Source organism: Lissotriton helveticus, chromosome 9 (genome assembly GCF_964261635.1).
Source record: "Lissotriton helveticus chromosome 9, aLisHel1.1, whole genome shotgun sequence".
NCBI classification, from domain to species: Eukaryota; Metazoa; Chordata; class Amphibia; order Caudata; family Salamandridae; genus Lissotriton; species Lissotriton helveticus.
Window position 1 is genome coordinate 427,976,751 of NC_136070.1, and position 18,178 is coordinate 427,994,928.

Consider the following 18,178-nt stretch of genomic DNA (forward strand, 5'->3'; position numbering starts at 1 on the left):
AAGAGGCAACCAAACGTTCCTCCTGGGTTTTTCTTGATGATTTCTTGCCAGACTAGGGATTCTAATGTGCCGGGGTCGGCCTGTCTCAGCTTGTGACAAAGGTTTAGGTATGCACCGATACTGGAAACTTCATAGTTTGGTAACCCCATCTCTAATCTTATCTGTGCTGGGGATGCAGAACTTGGCAACTGGAGAACCTTTTTATAAATTTTGGTCGTGTGATGGTTTAAAGCAGTGTTCAATTTACCCTTGAATATCTCTATGCCATACGATAGGGTAGGGCCGATTTTTTTCTCTCAGGACTTCCAAAAGAGGCGAAAGAGTTGGACCTGAGAGGTTTTTCGAGAGCTTTGTTAGTGACACCGCAAGTGTCGTGGCTTTAACTGCAATCTCGTTATGGTGTTTTATAAGATTACCCCTAGAGTCCAAATGGACACCTAGATATTTGTACGACTGACCTATGGCGAGGCTTGTGTTGTTAAATGACCATCCGCCACCGGCATATTGTTTCTTCCCAAAAGGGACAACTTGGGTTTTCTTTAAATTGACTTCTAGTTGGTTCATGATCGTGTATCGAAACAGTGTGTCAAGAAGCCTTTGCAGCCCGACCCTGGTGAGGCTAAACAGAACCAGGTCGTCGGCATATAGAAGGTTACTTAATGCCGTGCCTCCTACCTTTGGCGGATGACTATTCATATCGTCCAGAGTCCTCGACAGGTCTGCTATGAACAAATTGAAAAGAAGAGGGGCCATCACGCATCCCTGCTTAACGCCTCTGGTTGTCATAATTTTCTGCGAGAGATGCGTGCCGGACCCTAACTTCACCCGAACCCAGGTGCGTGAATGAAGTTGGATGATTGCCTCCAGTAATTTGTCAGGGATTCCCCACTTCCTCAACTTTTCCCATAAAGCCGCCCTAGGGACCCTGTCAAATGCTGCTTTGAAGTCGACAAAGCAGCAAAGCACTGACCTAGATGTTAAAAGTGCTTTGTCGACAATAGTTGACAACGCTAATAAATTGGTCATGGTACCTGAATTGGCAACAAACTGTGTTTGGTTCATCGGTATCCGATTGTGTTCCTTTGCCCATTGCCTCAGGTCCTCCAAGAGGAGCCCTGCATAATGTTTAGCCTCGATATCCAAAAGGGCAATAAGTCTGTAGTTGTTGGGGGCAGCGCGTGATCCTGATTTGTAAATTGGGTCAATTATTGCACCCCGCCATGAGTCTGGAATTGTTGCAGTTCTCAGTGCATAATTAAAGAGATTTGTTAACATTCCTGACTAGAAAGCTATATCAGATTTGAACAGGCTCTGTGGGAGGCCATTTGGGCCCGGTGCTTCGTCTGATCTTGCTTTTGTCACTGCTGTAATGACCCTGTCTTGGGGCACCTGAAGGTCCTCGTTGACCGAGTGTGACAACTCAGTGGGTGTGCTCCGCTTGGTACAGGGGCCGATCTCAGTCTCTCTTGGCGGACCACATCCTGTGGGTCCTAGATGTTCTGATGACCTAAAATGGTCAGTGAGGTATGTTGCCCATTCTGCTTCTTGGATATTCGCTGAGCCGAAGCTTGAGGAACTCGGGTTCGAGTGATTGATAAGGGCCCAAAATTTACTTGAGTTTTTACTCTTATTCTCCCACACCAATTTGCACCAAAATTGGTTTTCATGTATCTGTTTATCTTTGATGATCGCCAGCCTCAATGACTTTTGGGCAGCTTGGTAAATATTTAAGTGTTCGCTATTCCCCGGGAATTTTGAAAGTAACCGCAATGCGTTGTTTCTGGCTTTCTTGAGTGACTTTGTCTGTAGAGAGAGTGCGAACTTGCGAGTCTGAAGTAACCTTTGGGCCTGCTGTTTTACTGGAAAACAATTGGTCAAGTGGGAACAGAGCGTCGTCCATGTCGCAATCGGGGAGGCATCTTGATCGATTCCGCCTTTTATGAAGTCCATGCATACATGTAGAATGTTCGGGCTGATGTCGTCACTCCACTTGAGACGCTTTAGATTTTCCGTGTATGTTCCCTGACAAGTTGGGGGTGCTGGTTTGTGAATCACTGGCTTTGTGTTGAAGGATATAACCTGTGGCCTATGGTCGCTTACGGTTCGTGGGTGGATACAAAAGCTGGCCAGGTAGTGAAGTAGGTCTGAGTTACAGATGGTGTAATCCAGGTAGGAGTGTTTGCTACCATTTGTCCAAGACCAGTTTGGCGGGGTGTCGCCTGCAGACCTACCATTCATTACCAGGTAGCCTGCACTGTAGAATCTCATCACACAAAGCTCGCCCAGTCGGCTATGAGCTTGGTTGGGCGGTTTGGTTTGTGTCTCGGCCTCGGTGATGTTAAATAAGAAGGGCCCTTCAGTGTCTGCTGGTTTTCCCTGGAATAGGTTGGTGTTGAAATCCCCCGTGACGATACAATCTGACTTAGGGTGCTCCGCGGCTATGTCGCTCATAATTTCCGTTAGGCGAGCCAGATGATCTTTTTTGGTACGTGTGCTGGAATTAATGTACGAGTTTAAGAGGAAAAGTGAGCGCTGTTTCCGCCACGGGTTGATTTTGACCCCAAGTAGCCAGTCTTCTTCAATGAGTAGTCGTTTGATTGAGCCTTTTAAGTTGTTAGATATATATATTGACAGGCCACCTTTAGAATGACCATAGCGGCTATCCCTGAGCGCTGGTTTCCAGAATTCAATGTACCCTATGACGGAGCATCCTTCTGTTGCCCAGGTTTCCTGCAGAACTATTACTGCATGCTCACATAGGAAAGAGAAAGTGTCATGATTCGCAATTGTTTGATGAAGGCCGCTGATGTTCCAGGAACACATTAAGAAGGTGGGATCTCCTTGTTGACTAGCTACGGTTATATGTGAGGCTGCTACGGGGATTGACTTTACCAGGAGTTTGTGATTAAAGTCCGAGAGCTCTACCTCGAGATGTCATTCTGGGCTTTTGGTTGACAAGATCGCTGAGAGCCACCCCCAGCCCTGACTTGTGTCAACGTTGAAGACCTCTATTGGGGAGGTTTTATGTTGATCTTCGGGTCCTGATGCGTTTTTTAGGATCGAGTATGGTCTGGAGTGGGCCGCCGGTCTGATGTTTCCAGCTTTTCGAGGTGGTGTTGGCTGGGTTAGCAGGGAGGTAGGGTAGCCTGGAGTGAAATATGGATACACTCTAATGCCCCAGTTCCGCAGGGTGGCCGTGTGATCCCAAAAAAATCCTGCCCAGCTGGCCGACTTGAATGACACCAGGGTTACCTCAGACGGTTGGTTGCCTGTGGGTGGGAGAAATTCAATCGGTTCTATGTCGTCCGATGCCAACCCTGCAAGCCCCGGGATGCCGTCCACTAGTTTTAATATATTCGATCTGTTGAGGATGTCTTGCCGACCCTTTGATTTGTATTCGGGTGCCAGTAGGATATAATAATATGGCGAGTTGTTTTTGTTCTCATAATTGAGTGAACTAAGGGTCGTCTTATTAATTTTGTTGGATAACGGGCCTGCGTCTGATTCCTGCTTCCGTTGCGTCGGGCAATAGGGGGCTTTCGACGTCGACTGACTATGACTGGGCAAAGTTGTTTTTTGGTTGTAAATTGTTTTTGTGAGGTTCGTTCTTGTTATTGCGATGTCCACTCGAGGTGAAGTTGGGGCCAGCACTGGGTTGGATTTTCCTAGTGTCACTATGGACCCAGTTAGGCTTACCTCATTAGTTTTCATCCTTAGGTTTTCTGTAACTATGCTGGGCTCATCTGTTGCTGTTCCCGCGGTTATCTCGCTAGAATCTAGGGCACTCATCGGGGGTGGTTGGATGGCGGTTGCAGGTGATTCCCCTTTTGGTTTAATGACGCTAAGATTTGCTGAAGGTGATGGTGAGCCTGTCTCACTTAGGGGTTTTTTGTTAGCTGCCTTCACAAAAAGGGGAAAGAATTCCGGGTGAACAGCATTTACATTCGTCCTTGTTTTATTTCTATGTTTGCGCTGGCGTTTGCGCTCTCTCTTGCTGCAGGGTGGAGGGAGGGCTGGCAACACTTCCAATTTTGGGGGCGCCAAAGGCACTGAGCTAGCCATTGGCCCTATTGCTGGGTGATCCGTGCAAATTGTGTGCCCACTTAGGGCCCCGGTGTTTTCAGTCATCACTTTAGTCAAATCAGAACCCATCGGCATTGTTTGAAGTTGGCCGAAGTTCAGCTGCCCGTTTGGCTGGTTTGGGCAGGGAACTGTTCCTCCGCTTGACTTGGTCCCTTCTTTTGTGGTGGTCCACGGTTTAGAAAGGTCTTGATTCAGGGCTGACGGGTTTTGCAGTTGCGGACAGGGAGTTATGAGTGGATTACCTCCCTTCAGCAACTTGACTTCCTTTATGACACTGGATAGAAAATCTGGAAGCGAAGAAAGAGAGTCAATGATTGGGGAGCAGCAACAAACCGACTGTATAAGCTTTGTGGAGGCTTGCACTCCTAGTATTAAGTTGTTCAGTTTATCAAGTTTGCTATCGATCCCTGCCGTGAACAGCACTAGGGTATTTAAAAGGTCAACCTGCGCCTCCAGTTTGTCCGAGTGATAATTTAATGCGTTGACTGTTTGTTGGAAGGTTTGAAGAAGTTGTTGCCAAACGCCGGTTGCTGTGGGCTCTTCTTTATTAGGCTTTGTGTTTGGCGTATGCTTGGGGGAGTTTTGAGTGTTTTTAAAAAAGAATGACAGATCCGCTAAGAGCTGGTCATTTGGATCGGATATTTGGACAATTTTTGAGGTGATGTCGTTATTGCTGCGGGTGGTGAAAATAGAATGTGCTGGGGACTTTGCGCGACTGGGTACTCCTTGGGTGTACTTATAGTTTGAGGTGAGTTGGGCGATTGACAGATATTTTTGCGCTCGTGAGTGTTTTGCACATGGATTTGCGCAAGGGTTAGTTGACAACGGGGAACCATTATAGGTTCCTTTAGCGCAACCAGATCTTGTTGGGGGGGTGTTGCTGGTATTTCTGGTCTCTGTGTTGAGTCTATGAGAGAACTTGGATTAGGCGGTGGGCCCACCGACAAGGTTTGCAGTAGGCATGCTACTTCTTTGTCCGCTACTGTAGGTGAGGGTTGCTGGCCTGGTTGCGGCTGTACTTGATAGTTAGCTGGAGGATTTTGATTAAAACTTGCGTCCCCTGGCCAATCCGGGGACTGATCGTTAAGTGTTGATCGAAGATGTAAACTCCCGGAGGTTGAGCCGTCTTTTTAGTTTTCATTGACCACTGTTGTGGAGATAACAGTTGTGGGGGGAACGTACTTGTTTCAGCCGATTGGTCCAAGGCTCTGAGACTTGTTGCCTCCTGGGGCTTGGACTGTGGAAGATAGTCAGTCGTAGTTGTGATTTTTTAAAATAATCCAGCATGCTTGAAGGCTTTAAGGCATTTGGCATGTCCATACTCTTGCCTTTGTGGATGGAATTACCATAACAGATAGGCGGGGGTTTTGCCACAATTGCTATTTCTTGGCGGGCCCGGGAGGATTTATGGCTACCCAGGTGGAGCTGCTCTTCAGAAGCGGGCTGTTTTGACTTCCTCCGTTTTGGTGCCACTGTGGTCTTTCTTACTTTCCCAGATCTCATAGCTTCAATTAATTGATTAGAGCTGATGCAGACACACTCTTCCAGTGCAGAGCTCTGCCGGAGCAATTAGAGGTCTAGGGGGGTTGCAGTGGCCTTGAGACTTTGATGGCTCTACAGTGGCTCTCCCGGAACGGTTTGAAGACTGGGAGACCAGAAAAAAATTGTTGTCCTTGAAACTCCAATGGCTCCGAAGGCTCTGATAGCTCCAATGACTCTAGAGACTCTAGAGACTCTACCAGCACCGACGACTCTGACCGACTCGGACAGGTCAATGTTGAACCGTTCTTTTGTGCTCCGGACTGTCCCAGGGTTTTGATTTGTCCTGTCTTTAGAGAACTGCGGGGAACTGCCAGGTTGATTAATAGCTGACTTTTTTGAGGAGTACTTTTGGCACTTCTGTAGGCGTGCACCGTAGCTTTATCAATATTCCTCGGTGATCGTCGGTACTGTAAGAGATGGCACCCCCCGCTCTTTTATTTCCCCCTGCCCAATCCGCCTACCTGCAACAGCCCGCACACACCGCACCCCTCGAGCATAAAGTGGGGGTCAAGATATTGGGATGGAGCCACACTGGCGGTGGTGCGGAAGGGCGAAAGTGGCTCAACCACTAATGGCCCGAGGAGGCAGTGAGGCTGGCCGTCACTGGACAGGTTCGAGAGGGGAGGCGGGGGGAGCAGCCCCAGAGCTAGAAAAAGCGACCGGGTGCTCCGCACGGCCGACCGGCTGGGCTGGTGGGTAGAGGCAGCAAGAGGATAGACGTAGACCAGCGCAAGTGGGAGCTCCCTATGGGGCCCTTGAGAGCAGCACCGGAGAAACCAGAGAATACGGGGAAGGGGGATTTTCGGCGGGCGGCACCATGCGAAAGCATGTGGTTCAGGGGGGAGGGGGGAGAGCGGGGGGCGAAGACCGTTCTCACCCAGCCGAATGCCCTGCCCACAAACAACGGAGGGGGCGGCAGACGGCCTCGCGCCTCTCCACCCCTCACTCCCTCCCACACGTTTTTATTGCCGACTTACCGGTACACCACCGCTCCGACCCGGGTCCTGGTCTCAATCCCGGTGCCGACGGCACTCCGAGGCACTCCGGGGAAAAACCTTCCCGGCTCCCCGGCCACAGCAGCTCGCACCCTTGCCGCTCGGTCTCTGTCCGACCCCGCCCACCTCGCCTCACCACGCCTCGCCTGACGACACGTCCGGACATGGCTACAGTTTCCGTTAGTGGGACGCGGCCTCAGCGGTCAAATTCCAGCAGGTGAACTCGTGACTGTGCCAAAGAAGAGCTAGTACAACAAGTGCATATTAAATAAAGTAGAACACCTCGGTTAGCCCTATCCTAAATGCACCAATGCGATTAACAGGTCGTTGCACATCTAATCCATTCAACGTTGTTGTTATATTCCCCACTAATATCTGGAGAGGGTGCTCAAATGTCTTGGGTATAGTTATCTAGTGCATAAAATAAAAGAAATATTGCATCTATTCATTAAATATGTTAAAATTATTCAAAAGAGAAAAGAGTTAAAAATTCCATAAATTATCTTTTGCAACCTCTAACTTTACCCATCTCTTATGTTTAACTTGCCCTTCCATTGAACCATCAACATTCTTATCTCTTTATCAAATGTAACTTGTTAATATATGCTATAGATCCAATAGATGCAAAGCCTTTGTTAGCCTTAATTCTTCTTAAATATATTCACATAATACTATTTTGTTTATGTTTGACCTCACCGACACTGATATTATGTTCCCCATTGTCGTGGATTACATATCTATCTTGAACTGCCTGTTATGATCATAAAGTGCATAAATGGTTCAATACACGATCTTTGTGAATGCTAACTGTAGTTTATAATAGAGCAAACCAGTTCATTAGTAGCATCGCCAAGATTTAAATTCAGTCCCATGATGGACAGTTTCTACAAATGAACATTTAGTTCTGCATCTAAATTAGGACCCATTGGGTCTCCGTTCCGCTAAGAATTATTAACCTTGATTCAGATATTCTTAAAATCAATTCATGATTGCCTCCTCTCTCTCGTTTTTAATTGAATCCCATAGTATCTTAATTCCTTTGGATTACCCTTAATGTTCTCCCCAAAAAATGCTAGGCTATGGAATAGGTGAACTCTTAGTTTTTTATTGCACGTAGGTGCTGGAGAATTCTTATGTTCACCTTATTAGTTATAGTCATCACATAGTTTTTATTGCACGTATACTACAGCACATAGAAGACATGATTAGTTTTGCATTCAATGAATTCCTTGATTTCCTGCTTTTGATTGTTGTATAAATTACACGTAGACTTGTTCATCCCATATTCACAGGCTTTACATTTTGAGCATTTCCAAAATCCTTTCCGGTCTTTATTGAGCCAATATATTTGTGTTGGTGCTGTTGGTGGCATATGGTTACAGGTCAATAAGTGCACCAGGGAAGCTATTTTACTGTAGGTGATTTGAGGATGGTCATTGAGAACTCCTTTCAAGTGCTCATCCATTTGCAAGATCTTCCAATTTTTTTATGATTTTGTTCAGTTCAATGTGCAGAATATTAAAATCTATTATAAAGCGAAGATCAGTTTCCTCTTTAGATGCCTTCCTTCAGATTGCTAGCAGCTCTTCCTGCATTTTTGCACAAGCTCTTTGCAGGGCATTCTGAAGAACATCCAGGGGATAACCTCTCTGTTCAAAGCGTGCAGTTATTTCCCCAGACTGTGCTTTGAAATCATCAATTTCAGAACAATTGCTTCTAGCACGTTAAATTTCTCCAAATAGCACGCTCCATTTGTGAGCCTTAGGATGTCCACTATTGGCATTCAATATGCTATTACATGAGGTAGCCTTCTGATAAATCGTGCTACAGATGCTTTTATCTTTTATAAACATTTCTGTGTCTAGAAAATCAATTCTATCGGTTTGCATGCATTTTCATTGAGGGAGAGGATGAAAGAATCTAAGCTCTCCTTTTTACACTCCCAAATAATAAATCATCAATAAAACAGTTTACAATGTTACATGTGCTAACAAAGTTTGATTCTTTTCTACCCACACAACTTCGGCTTCCCACCACTCCGTCATCAAATCCTCATATTTTGGTGCAAAATAGCTACACCTTGCTTCTGCAAATAGTAGATGCCATTAAAGATTAATATGTTGTGGTTGAGTCAGAAATCTAATATTTCTAACAACATGTTTGAATGTTCTATGTAACTCACAGACCTAAACCTGAGAAAGTACATGCGAATGTTGAATGGAAGTAGACGGAGAGTCCACATCAACTGATGCCATAAAATAATTGGCATCCCAATGTATGTCATACATCTTATTTAAAAATGTAGATTAATCTTGAAGTTTTTTCCAGGAAATATCCTGTTGAGCTGACAGTTGGGCCTCTAGGAGGGTCCTTTATATTTCTGTGCACCTTTGTAAAAAAGTAAATAGTATAACTGGGTGATCTGTTTTCAAATACCTAAATTTCTCTTCATCAATCAAACCCATTTCCTCCCATTTGATGAGTTTTTGGTGGTATTCTGTAGCAACTTCATTAATTGGATTATTTTTCAACTTTGTATAATGTTGTTCAACCTTTAGTTGTCTTTCAGCCTCTGATACATACTTGAATGATCCTGGATCACTGTGTTGCTCTCTTTGTCAGAAACGTTTATAATAATCTCCTAATCTTCTTGTAAGTCTCTCACAGCTTGCCACTCTTGATGGTCGTATTACTCCTTTTATGGGATGGCTTTTTTCTAACCTTATGACTAATTTCCTCCACCAATATATCCTGAAACTGGTCAATTTTATTTCATGTAGGTAACTGCAGACAAAAGGTAGACTGTGGTTTACATCTGCTTTCCCCAGCCTTTCCTGTAACTAGGCCCATTACTTCACATAGTTGTAAATCTGACAGAGTATGGCAGTGTTCCCCTTCAAGCTTCCCATGAGATTCCTCTTCCAGATCCTAAGGGTCCTTAAGTACAGTATGTCCCTAAATGTTATAACCGATATAGATGTTTCCTCTTTGTCCATACTTTTCTCATACGAGTCGCAAAGTACTCTTTCAATTTTAATTTCGGTGAGAATTTATACAAGTCTAATCTGATATTAGCAAGATCAAAAATCTCCTCTAGACAAAATGATTTGCCTTTATTAAGTATACTATAGTGGTCTTCTGTAAGGGTTTTGGAGGAAAGACTAATAACTAGGTTCCCATTGTCTCTGATATTCATCAACTTCATTTTGCTTATTGTTTCCCTCCTCCTCGTGTTTTCTGTTTTCTTTTACTTCTGCCTCTTTTGGTCAAGCATCCTCTTGCTCTTTGTTTGGGTCACATTTATATGAGTCTCATTTTCCCCAAAAAATTCAAATTTGAGGAAGGGGCCTTTGTCCATTGAGCTGACTTCTGAGTTATCCTCAGTTTCCCACATTTCTTTCTGCCCTAGAGCATATTAATAAATTCTATATTCCTCATAGAGTAAATTAATTTGGCAAATGTATAAATATTCCCATTGCCATAATCCAATGTTTTTCTAATGAATTATTTGCCTTTCTTGTTTGACCCTCCGCTTCATGCTTCTAAACCTTTTTACATAAGTTCAAGAGCATTTTTATCTCTTCATTCCTTTTATGTTTTACCAGTACTTGTTCCAGCTCCTTTTTTTCCCAGCAGCTCTTTCCAATTTCTGTTCTGCGTGTTTGATTGATGTTAGCATCAGTATGTAAGAGCATTCATTCAGTGGTATCATTTTGCCATCTTTTTAATAAATCATCATCCAAATCACTTAATGTTGGCATTATTAGACTGAAAAATTCCCTCAGTGTTCTTTTGTGTTCAATATATTTCTGTGAATTCCAGAGGCATTCTCCAAATCTGTTATAATTTTCAGTGAGGTTCTTTGATTTTTCACCGTCTGTTTATTTGCCAGCTCAGGTAATATATCCCTTTGTCATTGAAGATTTTACTGGCTCTTTGAGCTCTTCTCAACCCTTCAGTCTGTCATGAGTGCTATATGAATACACACCTTTCTTCACTTTCTATCCCTCCGCTATCCTTCTCACTCCAAATAACTGACTAATATCCACCACTGAAATTACATTCATATTTCACCACATTAATTCACCACTAATCCTTTATGGGCTTCCTGAATGTCATGTTTCAACACCCCATCAGGGGTAACAAGCGCTATGTAAATACAAATCTTTTTTTCCTCCTCTATCCTTCTGCTATCATTCCAAATAAAAATAACTGACTAACCTATCCACCACTTAAAATGTACTTGCATGTTTCACTATACTAATTCAACACTAATCCTCTATGGGTCCCGGAGTAGCGTGCGACCCGCCGAAAAAGCGCTTCGACGCCTCGTTAGGGGTAGAAAGCGCTATATAAATGCAATAACAATACAATATCCGGGCTCTGGTTTGCACTTGCACAGAATTCCAAAAAGTTTTAATGCTTAATTAGCAATGTTATCTTCTTGGTGATGATGTAAATATATAAATCTTTGTGGGTCTCTCATTTTTTATCTCTTCATTATTCAATGAGGCTCAACTCCCAATTGCTTAAAGGCTACCACCCTTATTTAAATTTTTAGGTCTTCCATTTTTCAATTAAGTACTGTGGGCCATCATCCAGATAAATGCCCCATGAATTGAATATCAAAACAGCTTTAAGTCTGCTAGTGAAAACGGGAATAAGTAAAACTTCTTCGATATCATAAGCCCCAGCCCTAAGTGGGAGTTTGCCCCTTTTGACTTGCCCTCCAAGGTGTCAGATGCTAAGCTCAACCAGCACACAAGCTTTAGCCTCACTTACAGTTTTCCGCTTACCCTTTAATCCTTTCTTTCGGACAAAGGTACTGGCTTTAAATCCCTGGCCGTAAGTTCTTGCTGCAAGAAAACGAAACTCCACCTCACTTCTGGGTGCTCATCAACTGCGGAGGGGCACATGATTTTGCTGTTTCTGCTTTCTAGCAAAGTCAATGCACTGTAAAGAATCAACTCTTTTACTTTGTGAAGGGCTTGTTCCCTGATTCCTCCTGTTCACTGTCACACGTCTTAATGTCTGTACTTTGTTTTGTCGTAGACGTAAGCCTATCTACTAATATGAATTCTGATTACTTTTTAAGTTGATGCTTCACAGTTGTCCCTGATGTGTTGATTAAGCAGAAGTTCAAGCCATGCTTATTTCAGTATATCTGTGTTAACCATCTAGTTAATTGTATTTATTGTTTCTGTGCAGAGACACGTTATTTCTACATCGAGTTAGTCGCTTATTTTAACTTGAATGAGTTTTTGATGCTTCCTGTATTTTTCCCTACACATCAGATTTTAGGTAGTATGAAGAAACTGTACAAAATAGATAACATAATAAGCCCCAATTTCTTAGAAAGAACAAAAAGTAATGACATATTGGCATTTTTCTGTGTTCTTTTGATGAAGGAATATTTCTATTCCTGAAAGTCTTAATGGTTATTTGAGCAGTGCTTAGACAGTATGTTCAAATGTTGAATTGCATTACAAGGTTAACGCAGTATAAGAGAGAGAGAGCGCCTTGTGCCACCAACGAGGCTTTCCATTTAATAACATCTGATAGAAGTCGGTTTCTTATTACCAGTGAGTGACTACCAACCTCCATATGCAAAGCAGCCTACATATTTTGACAAACCTGCCTGTCGGAATATCTTACATAGAAATATCAGCTGACATAAATAGCGTGTTCTAAATATTGCTAACCAAAATAAACTCCTAAGGGGAATTATGTTTCAGAGAAAAAAATTACACGTCAGGCAGCAGACCAGAATCCGCAGGTGCAAAATAGAAAAGATCCCGAAATACTGATTTATGTAGCAGATGAGTGAACCGTTTTTTATTAGCCATATGTTCGAAAAAAGCAGACCTTTCAGGAAGACTCCTGGAACACGTAAAACAGGCTTGTCATCACATACATTTGGGAACATTTAATGTGGATTCTGGTCTTCTGGTTGAAGTGTAATTTTTTCTCTGAAACATAATTCCCTTTCCATTGCACACCAGCACAAAACCTCCACTTTAATTTTGCCACAGACCTGTAATTCATTAATATTTTATTCTCAGAAAGTATTTGCTGGTAAGAGTAGTTATGTGCGCATAGTAATTAGATGGTGATTTGAGGAGTGTTCTTGTGTGAGAGAGAAATTCTGTAGAACATATAGAAAGGGACTGGGAGTCTCTTGCTCAGAAATTATGACTTGATTGCACTGAATGCTGAAGGATGGGAAGGAATTGTCCTGGGAATATCTGTCAGAGACAGTTTTTTGTGGTCTGAACAGCAAGCTGCCTAGAATTGAAGACTGAAGAAAGCAGTGGGCCTGTCACAGTGGGTACAGCTATCTCTTTCCTTTAGGGGCAAAGTAGATGCCGATACAACCCCATGGCTGTGGGCTAACCGCCAGGCTCAACTGCAGGAATGGAAATTTCCAGTGCATGGGTACTGCCACAGGAGGGCTACTGTGAAGTTGTGATGCCCTTCTTCAGGAGAGGTGTCTGTTTCAAAGGGGATTTATCTACACCCAGGAAGCAGTGGCATATCAGTAGCCCCCACGGTGTGAGGGACACCGCGCATCAAGGGGCCCCCTCCGGCAGTGTGCACGGGCGGGCCTGAGAGCTCCTGAATAGGTCCGTTGAGTGGGAGTGCCCCTCCATGTACTTTGCAGGGAGACCTCCTCACGTTTTGTTACACCACTGCCTTTAAGTAACCACACAGAACAGGCTCCTGTCGTATATTGAGGTAGAGAGTATGGGAAAAAAATAGCTTTCTCTAAGCTCTGTACTATTTTTGACATTAAATTAACTTCAGACAGAGATTCCAGCACATTTAGCAGGGAAAAGTGAGGAGGGTGTGATTAGATTAAATATCTATTCATGTGATATAGATTAAACCACAACTTCGTTTACATTTTCCAATAGAGATATAGTGTCCTATTACCAACTCTGACATTGATTGTTAAACATAAAAATTAATTTAGGAGACGCATAGAAGCAGTTAAAATTCAGGCGACTTGAGCCCATGCCCAACTGGTTGCAGCAACTGATGTATGCTTCAAGGTGTGGCTGTTGACTTCAAACACAGATATGCGATCAAGTAAGTGAGACATTTGAAGAGAGAGGTATCTTGGGATAATGAGCACTTAAGAACTAGTAGCCCGTTTTCTATGCCTTAATGACTGCTTCTGTTGAAGAAGGGAGCGGGTCAGTGCAATCTCCCCATATAGGTAAAGTGTTTATCTGTCCTACCCATCTGGTACATGTCCATCCTAATGGGCGGTTTATCCTAGTCGTAAACGCCCACTCATTACTAAATGTGCTGGTTATGTAGATTCAGCAGGGGAGATTGCTTCATCATATTCCTCTTTATACAAGATACTACATTTCTTAGTGCATCATTGAGGCTTTTGCTAGGCTGTAGAGAGTAGAGAGGCGCAGCAGAAGTTGTTTCAACAGATAAAGAATTCCAGGTCTTATTTTCTGCTGTGGGTAAAGCTTGTTGAGATAATTCAGAGGCCTGAATTTGGGTTTTCACGCTCAATACATTTAGGCAACACCTGATCCTTTGCTGCCAAGGTCTGTAACTTTTCTGGAAAAATAAACGAGTGATCAAGAGCCTTCTAGGTGACACAACAAACCTTGGTAAGAATGCAGTAGTCCAGGGTCACACCGTGACCGTAATATGATCAATCATTGGACACCAGTTATCAACCAAGTGGTTGAATACATACAGCGTATCCTTTTGCAAGGAGAACGGAGTTGCTAGTAAGTAACATGACCACCATGTAGTCGGAGAAAAAAAGATGGTAAAGCAGCACCCCCATATTTAAATTAATTTGTGGTACATCCGTACTGTTCATAAATCAGATTTTTAGATGTGGTAGCACCAATCCACCTGCAACCAAACCTCCCCTTCTACCCTCCACTTTTTCTTCCACCGTCCCGGCCCTAACATGTGCCATGTTTCAACTAGGAATTCAAAAACAACAACTGATGGACAGAATGCAGAACAATGTCATACATTCACCCCAGTACAGAGATCTGGGCCTAAATCCATTGTTTTTTTGCTCACCATGCCATTCCAGTTTGAACCTGGTCCTATGCAAATCAGTCTTGACACTGTGCCCCATGAGAACAGTCCAGCCCGAACTGCCAAGCCAGGTCCTCCCTGGACTGGAAACATGCATCCTAGGACCGGTTTCGGGCTTTCATCCCTCATCAGCCAGGATAACTTGATTCCAGTGGCATGGAGAGCACGGAACTCACGTCTGAGCATACCCGCCCCATTCGGGGTGACAAATGCAGAAACAACAGCTGATGGACAGAATGCAGAACAATCATACATTCACCTCAGTACAGAGATCTGGGCCTAAATCCATCATTTTTTTGCTCACCGTTCCATTCCAGTTTGAACCCAGCCATATGCAAATTAGTCTTGACCCTGTGACCCATGGGAACAGTCCAGCCTGAACTGCCAAGCCAGGTCTCCCTGGACTGGAAACATGCATTTTAGGACCGGTTTCGTCAGCCAGGATAGCTTGACTCCAGTGGTGTGGAGAGCACGGGACTCACGTCTGAGCATATCCGTCCCACTCCGGGTGACAAATGCAAAAACAACAGCTGATGGACAGAATGCAGAACAATATCATACATTCACCCCAGTACAGAACTAGGAGCACTGACGCCTCCACGATCCCCGTCTGTATCACCTTGGCAGAGTTTCTATCTCACCTTTACCTGACTGTGGCATCTGATAATATTCATTTGCCGCCTCCACTGGAGGCACAACTGGGCACTGCACGAACAGCGAGCGAGCCAGCTATTTGGATATAGATAGATGCATGGCAGAACCAGTGCCAGTACCACCACCCCACCCCCTAAGATTATCAGGCCTAGAAATGCACCGGAATTCGGTATAGCCCACTGTTGGCTTAGCATAAAACACTGCAAAGCTTCCTGCCAACCGGTAAATATAGTGCTGGGGGAATCCCCAGCATGAGCCCAGGGCCTCAGGGGAAGGGTTTGACAATATTCAAAGCGCAGCACCTGATAGGAATTCCCCTGTACAACAAGTTATAGACAAACGCAGTCAGTCTCCCGGGTTTGGCTGAAAGACAAAATTATCGATGAATAACCGGAGCAAGACGGGGCCACGTTTCGTTTTTAACTTTGCCAAAGCGCGGTAGGAACAAATGGTTGAACTTGCTTTTATATAAAATTATATATGAAAAATCAATATTTTGTTTTTACAGGTAGCACGCTTCGCTCACTTTCTCTTCTGATACAGTGTGTGACCTTTTACTCTAAGTATGGGATTGGCATGTGTCCTCAAATAAACACCCCTTCATCAGGCAAGCGCCTTTGAGGTTTCCCAGACAACAGGTGTCTTTTTCCGGTTTTTTTTCTTTTCAGTTATTTTCCTGCCCTTCCAGCGTTCACTTGGGCACGGAGAATTTTTAGATTTCGTAATTTTGAAAGCGAGTTTTTTGCTTTTATATTGTGTTCATTTCAACGGTATATTGTAAACTCTTAAAGCTGCATATTATCAAACGAATGTTTAATATTTGTTACGAATGGTTTATGATTTTTTTTATTGGTTACGAAATAAATTGCCCTGCACTGACATTATTAACCCAGAAACCAAGCCCCTTTATTAAAAACAAATGTAATTTCTAGTGAACGATTCACTTTCAGTGTTTCGGTAGATTTGCTTTTTTTCGTCTTTGAATGTGCACTCGGATTTGTGTGGTATTTGCACCACATCATTCTTTACATTGTGATTCCAGGCTGTGAATACTATTGTATGAATATTTAGAAATCGCATGGTGCTCTGCAGCTCACCTCCCCCCGGCCAGTATGAGACGCATTTTTCAAATTGGTTAGGTTAGACAAAACACGCTCCAAGATCAAGGTAGAGCCATATTCCAGAAATAAAGGAGAAGTTTACATTGATACGGTAAAAGTTTGGTTTTAAAAAGCAAAGAAAAAAAGAAAATGGAGAAGGGTAAGAGCGACTTAGCTTGCTTGCTAGTCCTCTTTGCCTCATGTCCTTCTTCCACGTGGACGTTGCAGTTAAAAACCAGAACTGCGAGAACCATATTCTGAACAGCTGCTAGGCAACGTCGGCGAGGAAGATTGACAATTAACGGCTAAGAGACCTCCCAGGCACAAACCTTATTGAGGCTTAGAGTTAAAAAAAAATAACACGATCGCCCGTTAGCCTAAACGGACTTAAAGAATATTCTGTATAGAAAAGCTTGGGATGGGAAATCTTTATCAACCCATACGTTTTAAACTTCGGTATTTTAAATACGTTTGCCTCAATTTAACATAAGATAGAATTTAGAAATTCAAATAAGGATATTTTTTACAATTACACCAGCAGACTCATTTTTAATGAGACTGTTGGACAGAACAGTTCTAGTTCGCGCTATATAAAACTCTGCAAAAAAAAAAAAAAGAACACAGCTCAGTGTCAACAAACATTGGCAAAACCTATAGGTCTGATGTTGTTTGCTAGGCTTTTGGCTTTGCAATCGTTGTTTTGCCTCATTGTGGTATTTATAAAACTTTATTGTTGGGAGAGCTGCTTCGCACTTGCCAATATAAAAACAAAGTTGGTTAAAAGCAATAACAAATTTTTTTTTTCTAAAAGAACCCATCACTACAGTAGTCCAGGCACTGAAGGTAACTACTTTGTGTGTGTGGATGTGGATGTGCTCTTTGTGAAAAAGAGGAATCCATTCACTCACAAGCTAGTGGCTGAAATGGGTTGATCCATTGCCCCATGCTGTGTGCTACTGTGGGCAGAAGTTTGTGAATAACATAACAGCAGACCAATGGCTGAAAAGAGTTGTCTGAAAGGCCCAAAATAATTAGGCATATTATGCATAATATTTTTGTAAAATCAAAAAGGCCTTGGCTAACATCAAACATAAAAATGTTTTTTGTTCGACTCACAGGTATTGACTCCAATGAAACACACTCTGCCTTGTGCCTTCAATATTTCAGTGCCTTTATAATACAATAACATACTTGTGTCTACAAAACTTGTGATATTTGAGCACAGAGTACACTCAGGAGATTTCCTTGAAAATATCTAGGCCTAGACTTGCAGACTGCATTAAAGGTGATTTTACATTTGATACTGTTAGATTCCAGCAGCCATTGTAGCGCCCAGAGAGTATGTCTGTAGACTTTGTGTGCAATGGCACACAGACTTCAGCATTCTTGACAAGTTACAGACTCTGTTTGAGGCAGCATGGGTAATGAAATGATGTGTCGTATTTTCCTTTGACTTCTGATACGACCACAAATTACACCTAAAAAATACTTGGTACCATAGATCAGAAAGGCAGACCAACATGTCCTCCTCCTTTAGAAATAGGCAGTAGCATAGATGTTGTTGTTTTTGAGATCATTTGAGACTTACATATGCCATCAGAGACTATGACGTTTCTTAGATTTGGACCCAAAGTCGTCATGAGAACAAACATTTAACAGTTGAGTAACTTTTGATGGTGCTGGTGAAGTCCATTGGTTCTAATGTCCCATATGTCAATGAGG

At 43.2% G+C, this 18,178-nt stretch overlaps 1 protein-coding gene across 2 annotated transcripts in view; it reads left to right on the forward strand.

Annotated features, from left to right (window-relative positions):
* Nucleotides 1-18,178, forward strand: part of TRAF3 (TNF receptor associated factor 3) — a 554,449-nt gene that overhangs the window by 136,794 nt on the left and 399,477 nt on the right. The window contains exon 1 of one of the 2 annotated variants that reach the window (XM_078660221.1): nt 15,701-15,794. The exons of the other annotated variant lie outside the window; for it this stretch is intronic. The gene's annotated coding sequence lies outside the window, so the exon portion shown is untranslated. Of the gene's footprint in view, nt 1-15,700; nt 15,795-18,178 lie in introns of those variants that run through there. 2 annotated transcript variants of the gene reach the window in all.